This window comes from Triticum urartu, chromosome 1A (genome assembly GCF_056163025.1).
Source record: "Triticum urartu cultivar PI428250 chromosome 1A, HENAU_Tu73, whole genome shotgun sequence".
NCBI lineage: Eukaryota > Viridiplantae > Streptophyta > Magnoliopsida > Poales > Poaceae > Triticum > Triticum urartu.
The window spans coordinates 295,726,852-295,741,516 of record NC_141873.1 but is presented as its reverse complement, the minus strand read 5'-3'; the positions used below and the strand labels follow the sequence as shown (position 1 = coordinate 295,741,516).

The 14,665-nt window shown below is 45.1% G+C and overlaps 1 pseudogene; it reads right to left on the bottom strand.

Annotated features, from left to right (window-relative positions):
- Nucleotides 1-3,909: 3,909 nt before the first annotated feature.
- LOC147990921 (uncharacterized) lies at nucleotides 3,910-5,139 on the bottom strand (annotated as a pseudogene).
- Between the last annotated feature and the right edge of the window lie 9,526 nt (nucleotides 5,140-14,665).

Genomic DNA, 14,665 nt, shown 5'->3' with positions numbered 1-14,665 from the left:
GCAATCCATGCTAAATTCACCCAATGCCTATGAGCAAAAAAAGCTTTTACTAACATATTGTAGAAGGGATGATGAAAGCTTTAGAAGAAAAGCTAGAATTAGAGATTTCAATTCCTGGGAAATTATATGATGAATGGGAACCCACCATTAAAGTAAATATCAAAAATTATGAGTGCAATGCTTTGTGTGATTTGGGTTCTAGTGTTTCCATAATTCCGAAATCTCTATGTGATGTGCTAGGTTTTACCAAGTTGGAATAGTGTTCTCTTAATTTGCACTTGGCGGATTCTACTATTAAAAAGCCTTTGGGAAGTACTAATGATGTTCTTATTCTTGCAAATAGGAATTATGTGCCCATATATTTTATTGTTCTTGATATTGATTGCAATCCATCTTGTCCCATAATACTTTGTAGACAGTTTTTACGAACTATAGCTGCCATGATTGATATTAAAGAAGGGAATATTACATTTTAGTTTCCATTAAGAATGGGTATGGAACACTTACCTATAAGTAGAATTAAGCCACAATATGAATCAATCATGAGGCAACCTATGCAGCAATAAATAAAGAAAACAACACTTGAATATATGCATTATGCCTAGCTGGGGGCATAAAACAATAGCGCTTGTTGGGACGCAACCCAATGAATAAAATACATTTTTCTCTTTTTTATTATTGTTCTTGTGTGTTTACACAATTATGCTACTGTTATGATTGTATTTTTATGTTTTAATTCGTCTTTGTGCCAAGTATAGCCTTTAGGATCATGTTGGGTGATAGTTGATTTGATCCCGTTGGAAAACATAAACTTTTGCGTCCAGTAGCAGAAATTTTGAAATTCACTGGAGCATGATAAAATTCTGATTATTTTAGACATAATTGGTATAAAAATTTTCTACGTTGTCCTAAATTTTCAGAATTTTTGGAGTTACAAAAGTATGGTTAAAGTACAGATTACTACAGACTGTTCTGTTTTTGACAGGTTCTGTTTTCGTTGCATTGTGTGCTTATTTTGATGAATCTATGGATTGTATCGGGGGGTATAAGCCATGTAAAGTTAGAATACAGTAGGTATAATGCAATAATAAAATATGAATGGGTTTTCAATAGTACTTAAAGTGGTGATTTGCATTATTATACTAACGGATCTGACGAAGGTTTTGGTAAGTTTTGTGTGATTGAAGTTTTCAAGTTTTGGGTGAGACCACAATGGATGAAGGAATAAGGAGTGAAAAGAGCCTAAGCTTGGGGATGCCCATGGCACCCCTAGGTAATATTAAAGGAGAACGAAGCAACTAAGCTTGGGGATGCCTCGGAAGGCGTCCCCTCTTTCTTCTAACGACCATCGGTAATTTTACTTGGAGTTATATTTTTATTCGTCACATATCATTGTTGGGAAACGTAGCATGCAATTTCAAAAAAATTCCTACTCTCACACAAGATCTATGTAGGAGATGCATAGCAACGAGAGGGGGAGAGTGTTTCCACGTACCCCCGTAGACCAAAAGCGGAAGCGTTTGACAATGTGGTTGATGTAGTCGAGCTTCTTCTCGTTCCGACCAATCAAGCACCGAACGTCAGCACCTCCCAGTTCTGCACACGTTCAGCTTGATGATGTCCCTCAAACTCTTGATCCAGTAGAGTGTCGAGGGAGATGTTCTTCAGCACGATGGCATGGTGACGGTGATGGTGAAGTGATCTGCGCAGGGCTTCGCCTAAGCACTACGACAATATGACCAGAGGCGTAAACCATGGAGGGGGGGGGGCGCCGCACACGGCTAATAGATATTGTTGTGTGTTCTAGCGGTGCCCCCCACATATATATAGGTTGGAGGGGAGGAGAGGCAACCAAGGGGCTCCCCAAGTAGGAGGAATCCTACTTGGGCGCCTCCCAATTCGGCCTCCCCCCTTCCATATTCATCCGGAGGGGGAAGGAAGGAGGAGGGAGGAGAGAAGGAAGGGGGAGGCCAAATTGCTCCCCTTCCTTTCTCTCTTCCCCTCTTTCCTCCCCCCTTATTTCAGCCAACATGGGGCGCACAAGCCCCCTAGGGGCTGGTCTGTCCCCTTCTTGGCCCATTAGGCCCATGTAGTTGCGAGGGGGATGCCCGGAACCCCTTCCGATGACCCGATATGTACCCGGTACCCCGGAACATTTTTGGTGTCCGAATATCATCGTACAATATATGAATCTTTACCTATCGACCATTTCGAGACTCCTCGTCATGTCCATGATCTCATCCGGGACTCCGAACAACATCCAGTCACCAAATCACATAACTCATACTCCCTCCGTTCTTTATCTAAGGTGCATTTTTTTACAAATTTTCCACAATGTAAGGTGTATTTGCTGTAATGTTATATAATCCCTCTTCTACACCTCCACCATCACGTACATGGAAGCTAGCCTCCTCATGCTAAAATCAAGCCAACCCATGAATGCATTCGTTGGAAATTAAATTTTCCCATACTTAGTTAGGAAAAAGATCCTCACATACCATGCTATGCTTTTTTTTACTATTTCTTGTTGGCGAGCGTATAGAACATTTTCTTCACCAGATCGAAGCCTTTCTCTACGCTAGAAAACAGAAAACATCTGATGATCAAAAAATTCCAAAGGACATCCTTTCTCATCCACCATGGATGCGTTCACGCTAGAGGAAGAAAGGTTCAACTCGTTGCTGCATGTTTTCAGCCAATAGGATGATCCCGCTATGGAATTGTTCAGTCAGGTGGAAGAAACGGATGAGTCCTTGGGTCTGTTTAGCAAGGTAGAAGACCGCGGCCAGCGTCTCGCCAAGGACTCCTCCCCTGCGTTGTCCAGCGACATCAAGCTCGCAGTCCAGATTTTTCATGACGCGGCCGCAGACGATGTCGGACCTGTCCGATATGCCAGGTTATTCCGGACAGATGGTGCTCGACATCTGGTGTGCAACTTCTTCCAAGGCGGGAATCGCCGCTGTCGGCGAGGCCATGAAGTGTGCAGCAACGGAGCCCTATGTATCATGGGCCATTAATTTAAACATGGCAAGTCAAGCAATGCTTGGCTCGCTGACCTTTGCCGTGGCTATGGAATATCTGTCACGTCAAGCAAAATTATAGAGTTCGGGTTAGTTCCATTTATACCTTTGTGACTAACTTTAGTTCCTGTTGATATGTCTACGTGTATGACACCCTTGTTCTTAATTTTAGTGCTACAACTGGAGGCTTCGATCAAGGGAAGCACAAGTATAGCAAGGAGGAAGATAAGACCGACGCGGTGAATATCAAGGACATCAAATTTGATGAGGTCGATAGAGATGAAACCATCGATTTAGAGTTTGAAGAGTTGCAAGATGCCAAAGCAAGTGAAGTGCATGTGAAACTTTATGTCCCGGATTCAATGCCAGAGTCGGTACCCCCAGGAATGGAATCATATAGGGATTTCATACCAAAGTCTTTGATGACATCGTATGATCCAAAGATGATGAAGAAATGACCACGTAATCAATGGCACAACTACTCTATGTTTAGCAGTCAACGTTTGGTGTGATTTCATAAATTGTAATGGTGCCGAAAGTCTTTTTTGTATTGCATGAATTTGTTATGTGACATCATACACGAATAATGGCATGAATGAAGTTCATTCTGGTTGTTCTTGTTACTTACCACGTGCTACTCACAAAACAATGAACAACGAGTTCTATAAGAATCAATGGCATGGAGTAGTAAACATCAAAAACAAAGAACATCGAGTTAGCTAGTATTAATCGATGGCATGGAGTAATAAACATCACAAAACACCAGAACAGCGAGTTCACTAAGATTAACAATAGTGGTTGAAGTACAGTACGAGTAAGTTTAAATTCAGTATTGTATAAGTAAGGAATTCGCTAAGATTATTAATGATAACAAGCGACGAGAAGTACATCAAGCATCTGGAAGGGCCTCAATAGCAGCAATTACAACATCAGCATCGCAGGGTACTACGTCCGGAAGCATTTCGAGTGTCGCCAAAAATGACTTCCTCGTGTGCGGGACCTTGTACCGGTTGCCTCCTTTCTGCTTCAGTACCTCGCGCATGCATGATTGAAGGGTTAGAAAAATACGATTGCTTCTCTCAGCCGGGTACGTGTCATATGCATTTTTCACCTTCGCAACAATATCAGCAATCTTACCGGGGGACATCTTCTCAAAAAGAGCCTAAAGTGTCGCAAAGAACCCTAAGTCAAGAATGTTCAAATCAGGTGAGTTGGGTGGCTGACATGTAAGCCTAATGTCCCATCCATCTGACTATGCCGCTGCACAAAACACACTGTCACTCATGGAAATATGGGTCTTTGCATTATCTTGATGAATGTATATTGTGCATCCGCGTTCTGAAGCCGGCCACAAAGCCTTGATGGCGGGTAGAAGCTTGTTCACCATATAGTCTCTACTGACATCCTTTGTCACCGATGGCAAAACCTTGGTTACCTCTTCCCCCCTCTCTCTGTAAGGGCTACGCCTCTTTGCGAAGTCCTGATATGTGAACGACCAAATTCCAATCTTGCCATCAAATGTCATGACACCTTCATCATCATAACGAGGCCTTGCTACCGCTGCCAAGAACATCACTTTCTCAATAAATCCCTTGCTCTGTGTGCTGCGATAGGGTTCCTCTTCATCAGGTGCCAAGTAGTAGTTCTGAGTACCTTTAGTGCGGTAGAACCACTTCTCATCAATATGGATGACATTGTACATGCCTTTAAATGTGGATTCTTCAGGCACGCTTAGTTCATCCAACATGGATAAACAAAACTGAATCCGACCTAGCTTGTTGTCATCAGTCAATGTGGATTTAATTGAATTTGTATGGCGCTTCAGTCTGCCCTCCTTCAACCTTCTCCATAATGTTATCTTCATTTGAAGCTTATTAGCAAGATCTTTAAGTGTAGTTCTTTTGCTCAAATCAATCTGTTTTATAGCATCCGAGTCGAATGGTATCTTCTTGCGCCCATAAGTTTTCACCCTTTTGTTTGCTACTCCATGAATACCACCGTCTCGCTTGCCTCTCAACCATATGTTTTGAACAGTTCGGTAATTAACTTAACAAAGTTCTGCCACCTCCTCAACCACCCCTTGGTTTAGTACGCCTTGATTTGTCCGCTCTAATAGCATGGCATAAATTTCTTGCTTTTGATTGTCAGGGTACCATCTTCGCTTCTTCTTTTGTTTAGCATTTGAGCCTACTGCAGAATATTCAGAACAAGAAATAAATTACTTTCAGTTAAAATGAACTAACATTCTCTAGAAATTAACACGAACTAAGTGCCACAGATTACTCACAATGACTTCAAATAAGGACTAACTTAAATAAATCATGGAGTAGACTAACCATTGTTGCTGCCGGTGTCAGCTACTTCAGCTTGTACTCCACAATCAGTCTCTGGAACAACATCTTTCTTCAACTCCACACGGATGCATGGGTTAACATTGCCGCCGGGGCTGGTTGCATCATTGTCGCTATCATTTAGTGAAGATGGAGCACCTTTGTGACAGTCATCTTGGTTAACGTTGGAGGCGGGGCTGCTTGCATCATTGTTGCTGCCATTTACCGAACATGGAACAACTTTGGTACGACCACCTTGCCACTTCGTCAGAGCCGGGCGCATTCTGTCGCGACCAGCCAAGCCCAAGCGTCGACGACCATGGCGAGCGTCACTGGCATCCCCGACGGCATTGTCGTCACCTCCCCAGCCATGCCCCACGACAGGACCAGGAAGTAGAGCTGCACGCACGCGTTTAAGCACGACATCATGTGCACCACGAGCATGTTCGAGGCTCGCGTACATACCGGCAGCTTCTTCTCCTTCAGAGACATCACATCCATCACCAACATCTACTTCGTGGCCTGAGTCGTGCGCGGACATAGAACCTGCTGCATCAACTCCTTGATCACCGGTGGCGATGTTCGCAAGATGGCAGGGGAACATGACAACAGTGCCCTGGATGAATACTTCACCGGTACGGCGTGCACAAGAATCTATGAGAATTTGTTCATGAAAGTGAGTTATATCGACTAGAGGGGGGGTGAATAGGCGATTTTTATGAAAGTCTTCAAAACGTGAGAGTTGTGAAGACAAACAGTGAAGATCATGCCTATTACTATGCAGCGGAAGTTAGATTACACTAGGCCAGCCATGGTCATGTGTTCAATAGAGTGAAAGCGCAATGACAAACAGCTTCAGTGTAATAAGGATCAGGTAGGAAGAAGTTATGAAGCCGAACAGATCATACATTCATGTTGTGAAGACAAAAGATAAAGCAAGCATGCAATGGCTTCATAATGAATAACTGTAAGTGAAAGGAAGTGAAGATGAAACTAGTGACGCGTTGAAGACAATGATTTGTTGGACCAGTTCCAGTTGCTGTGACAACTGTACGTCTGGTTGGAGCGGCTAGGTATTTAAACCAAAGGACACACAGTCCCGGACACCTAGTCAAGGACACTTAGTTCAAGACACCCAGTCCTCACCGTTTTCTCCTTGAGCTAAGGTCACACAGACCTCGCCCAATCACTCAGGTAAGTCTTCAAGGTAGACTCCCAAACCTTCACATACTTCGTTCACTAACAATCCACAATTTCTCTTGGATGCTCAGAACGCGACGCCTAACCGTCTGGAGGATGCACAGTCCTCAAGTGTAATAAGTCTTCAAATCACACAGACACGAAGACTTAAGTGATGCCCAATTTACTTTGGCTCTGGGTGGTTAGGGCTTTTCTCCTCACTGGAATTTTTCTTTCAAAGGCTTCGAGGTGGGTTGCTCTCAAACGACAAAAGCCGTGCACTGAAATCTGAGCAGCCAACCATTTATGGTTGTGGGGGGTGGACTATTTATAGCCACTTGGCAACCCGACCTGATTTGTCCGAAATGACCCTGGGTCACTAAGGAACTGACACGTGTACCAACGGTCGAATTTTGAACTCACACGGCAACTTTACTTGGGCTACAAGTAAAGCTGACTTGTCTGACTCTGGACAAGATTTTCTCTCAAAGTCTTCGCTCGAAGACATAGGATTTGAATTAGGCATCACTTCAGTCATTCTGACTGGTTCTCTTCGACCCCACTTAACAGTACGGTGGTTCCTATGACACAACATGAATGAAATAAAACTACGAAGGATCTAGGTCTTCGAGTTCCAAAAGCTTCATAGGGAGTCTTCTCATGTCATTGTCTTCAATATGAATATCTTCATAAACCACCATTGTCTTCAATGTCTTCGTACAATTTTAGGGGTCATCTCTGGTAGTAAAACCGAATCAATGAGGGACTTCTACCTGTGTTTTCCTGCAATTCTCACAAACACATTAGTCCCTCAGCTAGATTTGTCGTCAATACTCCAAAACCAACTAGGGGTGGCACTAGATGCACTTACAATCTCCCCCTTTTTGGTGATTGAGGACAAACTAGTTGAAGTTTTCAACGGGAAACATAATTTGTGAAATTGTAAAAGAATTGTCTTCATAAGTTGCAAGGGCTCCCCCTGAAGATGTGCATATAAGTAATTTGCTTCTTGAATGCAAATGCACATGGCAGGTTGTACTTGTGGAGATCCACTTCAACTTATGACAATCCACTATGCTTGTGAAAGTATATGAAGATAATGACATGCATAATGGAAAATGGACGTCTGCAGAATGAGATGAGTGCGGAATTTATCGTCGCACATGCGGAATTTATCTTCGCAAAACGGAGTGACAAACAGGTAGCAGACGACCATCAAGGCTAAGTGTTACAACTCAATGAAGCAAATGTAGCAAAAAAACGGGAGTTGTAAGCACGAAGCAAAATGTAGCAAAATATGAAGGCACCCGCCCATAGTGACCCACTTGAAGACTATTACCATCATATGCTTCTCCCCCTTTTGTCAGTGATGACCAAAAAGGTTTGAAGACATAGAGGTTTCTACGCGTTCCCAGGCGCAGTAGGGTCGGTGGAGTTGTTTGGCTGCGGTGCAGACGAGCTTGGTGCATATTCGACGCGCGTTGAAGCAGGTGGAGATGATGTCGCGTCGTCTTCTTCTTCAATAATCCGGGCAGACACGGTGGCAGCAGAAGAAGAGAACTCTGACTCTTCAAGTGATGGTGTGCTGCGCATCACCTCTCTTCTTGGAGGCGTGGAGTCAAATTTGAAGTGCTCTGTGAAGCCATCCTCATGCAGTTCAGCTTCAGGGCACATCATAGTGAGGCCCTTCCAAGTGCGGCGACAGGTCTCGTGTGTGACAAATGCATTCTTGGTTGCCAGATTTCTGATGCGATTGACTTCTTGCATGATGCTTCTCATCTGCCTCTTGAGCCAGTCGTGATGCCTATCTTGCTTTTGGTGAAGAGCCACAAGAAGCTCTCTGTCATTGAGTGCACGAGCGCGCTTCTTGGGTCTCTTTGCAGCTGTGCTGTTGGTGGCTTCAGTTGATGCAGGGGCACGTGTGGTGCCAGCCATTGGATACACTCGGGAGAGAGCTTCAACACCTTCAATATTTTGAGTGAAGCTCTGGTGTTCTGCATTCTGAAGACTTAGTGGTTGCTTGGCCGGCTCTGGATATATTGCTTCAGCAGATGTGTCCACATCTGGCAAAAATATCCTATGATTGCGGGCTGAGGGTTGATAGGAGATTGCAGAGTGAAGCTTGATCAGCCTCATAACCCAAGGAGCATAAAACTTTAATCCAAACAGTTCTGAAGCAGACGCTGCAAATTGACGGATGAAGAGATCCTGTGCATTGAAGCATTTGCCATGAAGAATGCAGAAGATGAGAGTCTTCATTGCACCATCAATTGTCGCATATCGAGAGTGTCCCTTGACAGGCCATAGAGTCCACCTTATGATATGATATATTGTTCTGGGCAAGTACTCTAAGTCTTCAACAAAGAACCTAGTTGGATAGGGTGTATTCGGAGGCAGTGGCTTCATCATGGAGAGCATCTGACTCATATCTGGCTCAGGACGCTAAAATATGCTCTCAATTGCTTCAGCATGGAGTTGGCACCCTTCTTCAAAGAATTTGCCAGGAGTGGGAAGGCCGGTAAGCTCAATTAGGTCGAAAGCATTGGCTTCATGATGGATATTGCCTGTCATCCACTCTAGAATCCATGTCTTGGGATCTCTGTTATAGCCTTTGATATGCACAGTGGCATAGAACTGGAGCAGAAGCTCTTCGTTCCAGTGCTCTTCATCAGTGATAAATGGCAGCAAACCCACTTGCTTGAAGCAATCCAGTGCTTCTTCCAGACCAGGCAGACCAGCAACAGCTTCAACCTCAAGGCGCTTGTGAGGAAAGATGCGGCCTTGGTTGTAAAGGATGCATGAATAATAGCTGCGCTGTTGATGGCTCCAGAACCTATCTGATACAATCCGTTCCCTTGAATAAGGGTTCTTGGAGCGGTCGAAAAACGTGTTATCTGCCCTGAAGCCGTTGATGTTGAAGGAACCAGGAGCTGATGCAGGACCTGGGAACCTTGGTAGTCGTGGGATCGGCTTCTGGACCTGGGGCCTGTGCGCAATATGATAGTTGAATTGTGGTCCGGCAGCAGACTCAGGCACAGAATGTTCAGGAGCAGTAGCTTCGGTGTCTTCTGAAGCTGTAGTTGGGGAGGGCTCCACACTTGCTTCGGCGTTGTTTGTGGCAGCCTCAACATTTTCAGCTTCAGGCACGTTCTCCTTGAGAACCGCTTCTTGTTGGTGCGGGGGAGTTGGAGCTTGTGGTATTTCTGCTTGCTCTTCGGCTGATGCAGCCGGAATGTCTTCAGCAGCCTGAGCCCTTGGCCCTTTGCGAAGCCTATGGAGTGTAGGCGCTGGTGGAGTTGCAGTGGGTTGGGGCTCATCTTCCTCCTGTGGGCGATCTGCCCATGACGCATCTTGTGTGATTGGCGTCAATGGACGACCAATACTGATCTGTTCGCTTGTCTCAAGCTGAGGAAGGGCTGCATCACCTTGCACATTGTCTTGGAGACCAATGTCTTCAGCAGCGTATGGTTTGTCTGCTGGAATGTCTTCAGTGTTGGGTTCATGCACAGTCAACTGACGATCTGTGTCAGGATAGCGGACGCAGAGGGGTTTAACTATCAGGGGCTCTGTGGGAGCAGCCCGAGATTTCTTGGTCTTGTGCTTCTTGATGATGGGTTCAGAAGGAGAGGCTTCAGAATGTTTTCTCTTCTTAGCTTTAGCCTCTGCAGTCCGTGTCTTCTTGTGCTGTGAGGCGGTTGATCGACTCTTTGGCTTCGAGCCAGTCGTTGCAGCGGGGAAGACAATCGGAGCATCAGGTTCTGACCTTGGCGCTTTAGGTTCGGGCATAGCCGCCTTCTTTTTCTTCTTCGCGGCCATCCTGGGGTCAATGCCGGGACGCCCAAGTGCCTTGCGCTTTTCTGCCTCATTGTAGGCTTGCACGCAGCGTTCAGCCAAAGTCTTCATGCGTTCTCGCGAGCCTTGAGCTTCGGCACGCGTCTTCAGGAAGTTTTCTTTCAGCTCGTGCAACATGATCTTGAAGTTTTTCACTTCTTGCACACTGAGCTTGGCCACGTGCTTCTTGAACTAAGCCTTTTCATGATCAATTTTCTGCTTCAGTTCTACAATTCGCTGGGCTATTGCAAGTTCTGAAGCGATTGCACCTTGAAAGGCAACGCTGAGGCCTATGGGTAGCTGCAGATCATTGAAGCTTATGTCTGGTGTGTCAAACCATTCATCGATGAAGTTGTGGATGATGGCGACATCAAACAGAGGCAGATTGTTGAAGATTTCAGCCTCCTCCTTGCTCTTGATGAGCTGCTCAAGAGCATCATCTCCAAGATCTTCATCGCTTGAGAGATCAATGGCTTCGCAGCGCAGAATGTCAGCAGCTGTGAGCTCTTTGCCTGTGTGTGGCTGAGGCTTCTTGGCTTCTTGGGGCTTGGACACTCGTGATAAGCCTTCTGACTGCACACTGGCTTCAGGAGGTGCAGTTGCTAAAGGCTTCACTCTTGCGATCTTGGGAGAAGCGGCTGGCTTTGAAGATTTTGGAGCTTTTGGCTTCTTCTGCTTTGGCTTCGGAGCAGCAGGGGCGTCATCTGACTCAGTATCTGCTGGAGCGTCATTCATAGCAGTCCCTTGGACTAGAATGCGAGTGATGAGGCCTGCAAGATTGGCATACGGCCTGATGATATTGGGATCGGCATTGCGTGTGCCATCTGCCCTTGGTGAGGAGGGACCAAGGTTGAAGTCAAGCCCAAATTTCTTCTTGTTTATCTTCGCTGACTGTTGTGCAAACTTAAAGTTGCGCTTGAAGAGATTATCATCGCGGCACCAGAGAAGTGATGACGGATGTGCCTCAGCTGGCTGTGGTCCTCTCACCATGCATGGATAGAAGCCTTGAGCAATGGCTTCGTCTCTGGACCTGGGTACAAGATTATTGTATAATACATCTCCCCACGGTCTCTTGATGGCGCACTTCTCCGCATATTCCTGAGTGACGAAGCGGTAGTGAAACCATTGCTCTGCCCAATATCTTCGAATCCATTGGATTCGTGTCTTGCGCTGACCATAGCTTTCTTCAGGATCAGTTTTGTACATCTCTGCCAATTCATCAGGCAGATCTTTGGACGTTTCACCACGTCGCTGTCTGCCTCCCTTCCTTGCTGCTGTTTCTGAAGCCATGAATAACTTGGAAGGCTTCAAGATGTTCAAAGGCTTCCTTTTGCAAGAACTGGCTTCAGGCGAGTTGATGTGATGCTGCAAGTACTCTGCAAATGAATGCAGACTATGAGAACCAAAGGATTCTCCCACGGACATGTACCTGTGACAGCATTAAGGTGCGAGGGAAGGGGAAGAGGTCATATGCATTCTCAGAAGATTTTGAAGCTAAATCGGTTTAGAAGACATTGACCTCATTATGCGAAGACATTCACTTATAGATAAGAAGTTGGTTCCAGATTTGTACGAACCCATAGATCAGTACAAGTGAGGAATCTAACTACTTTATGAAGCACAAGTGAATATACGAGGCATGTTATGAGATGCAGCGAGAGATTTAACTGGTGTGAAGAGAAACTTCTTATGGCAGAAAGTGACTGAACTGTAGGATTAAAAGAAGCTGTAAAAAGAGGTTTTATTTACCACACTTGGAACTGCTAGACGAAGTGAGAGTTGAGGCCAAGCAGTTCGATCCTCCGTGCCCTAACTTGGCGACGGAAGACACCTACGGCGACGGCGGAGAGAGCGATGTCCGCTGTCGGCGTGAAAACGGCGTCGGAGAGGTTGCGGCAGTGAAGCGCTTCGTCGCCGGCGTCGTGAGTGCTAGCGGTGGCGCTAGGGTTCGTGCGAGGGTGGAAGAAGGAGATAATGACCGCAGTGAATCGTGTATTTATAGGGATAGAGGCGGCACTGCGCTATTACGCAGGTACCCCTGGCGGTTCGCATTTGAGGCACGCGTGGCCAGTTAGAGGACGATTGGGATTTGTTCCACGTCCCACGCACGCCTAAATTGTCGGGCAGTCGTTCCTGCTTCTCCGGATCTTATGTGGAGGAATGAGCATTAAAAACGGACTTTTATGGTTGTCACTATGTCTTCAGCTGACAAGGACACAGTGAAGACATTTGACAGTTTCAACAGAATGCATATGACTTGGAGAGATAGAGTTTGAGATAGAAAGCATAGAGAGGTTAGGGTCCGATCACATTCACTTAGTTCAAAAGATTCAACCAGGAAGACATAGCTATAAGTGAATGCTGTAGAGGACAGAACATCAGTACATATATATCCATATAATCAACGTAGTGAAGATAATCATGAAGACATATTGAGAATGAAACCAAACCAATTGTGAAGACATTGAGAGGTAACGCCATGAGAGAAACACTTCAAAATGGAACGTTTGGTGGTGGCGTTACCCACCGTATAGGAAGTATTAGACCCAGACACGGCGCACAATTATCGTGGCGCTCCGAAGTCAAATTCCACATTGATTTATTCACACTTAGAATGTATGTCTGCATTGTTTGAAGATATACGCTACTTCGTGTGTTGCACATCTAAGTTATCAATATGCTTAAGTGTTAGGATGTGTGCCTGATCACAGGACATTTGAGGATTCCGAGATATTTAGCTCACACCGTAACTTGCAAAATCTCTTCTCATCCAAGGGCTTTGTGAAGATATCTGCCAATTGCTCTTCAGTGTTGATGTGTATGATATCAATGTCTTCCTTCACAACATGATCTCTGAGAAAGTGATGACGAATTTCAATGTGCTTTGTCTTTGAGTGCTGAACTGGGTTGTTGGCAATCTTGATGGCGCTTTCGTTGTCGCAGTAAAGTGGCACTTGCTTCAAATGCATGCCATAATCCTTGAGTGTTTGCTTCATCCACAGAAGCTGAGCGCAGCAAGATCCAGCAGCAATGTATTCAGATTCAGCAGTGGAGAGTGATACACAGTTCTGCTTCTTTGAAGACCAACATACAAGTGATCGTCCCAGAAAGTGACATGTGCCTGATGTAGACTTGCGATCAACTTTGTCACCAGCATAATCAGCATCCGAAAATCCAACTAAATCAAACTCTGAGCCCTTTGGATACCATAATCCTAGAGTTGGGGTGTGAGCCAAATATCGAAGAATTCGCTTCACAGCTAAGTTATGCGACTCCTTTGGTGTCGCTTGAAATCGAGCACACATGCAAACACTAAGCATGATATCTGGCCTAGATGCACATAAATAAAGCAAAGACCCAATCATGGAGCTGTATACCTTTTGATCGAACTCTTTACCATTGTCGTCGGGACCCAGATGATGCTTGGCTGGCATTGGTGTTGTGAAGCCTTTGTAGTCTTGCATACCGAACTTCTTCAGGCACTCTTTAAGATATTTCTCTTGAGATATGAAGATGCCGTTGCGTTGTTGCCGTATTTGAAGACCGAGAAAGAACTTCAGCTCCCCCATCATGGACATCTGATATTGCTCTTGCATCATGTATCCAAACTCTTCACTATACTTCTGATTGGTGCAGCCGAAGATAATGTCATCCACATATATTTGGCACACAAACAGTTCACCATCATATGTCTTCGTGAAAAGAGTGGGATCTAGGGAACCAGGTATGAAGCCTTTGCTTTTCAGAAAGTACTTGAGTGTATCATACCAGGCCCTAGGGGCTTGTTTGAGGCCATACAATGCCTTGTTGAGCTTGTATACCATATCAGGATGTTTTGGATTTTCAAAGCCAGGTGGTTGTGCAACATACACTTCTTCTTCAATCTTGCCATTGAGAAAGGCACTTTTCACATCCATCTGATAGAGAAGTATGTTATGATGATTTGCATAGGCCAGCAGTATGCGTATGGCTTCAAGCCTAGCCACAGGAGCAAATGTTTCATCGAAGTCAATGCCCTCCACTTGAGTATATCCTTGAGCAACTAGACGTGCTTTGTTTCTGACAACTTGACCATGCTCATCTTGCTTGTTGCGGTATATCCATTTGGTGCCTATTATGTTGTGCTTCCGTGGATCAGGACGCTTAACCAGTTCCCATACATTATTCATCTCAAACTGTTGAAGCTCTTCTTGCATAGCTTGAATCCATTCAGGTTCCATGAAGGCTTCTTCAACTTTCTTGGGTTCTGATATTGAGACGAATGCGAAATGCACACAGAAGTTTGTTAGCTAAGTTGCCCTTGAA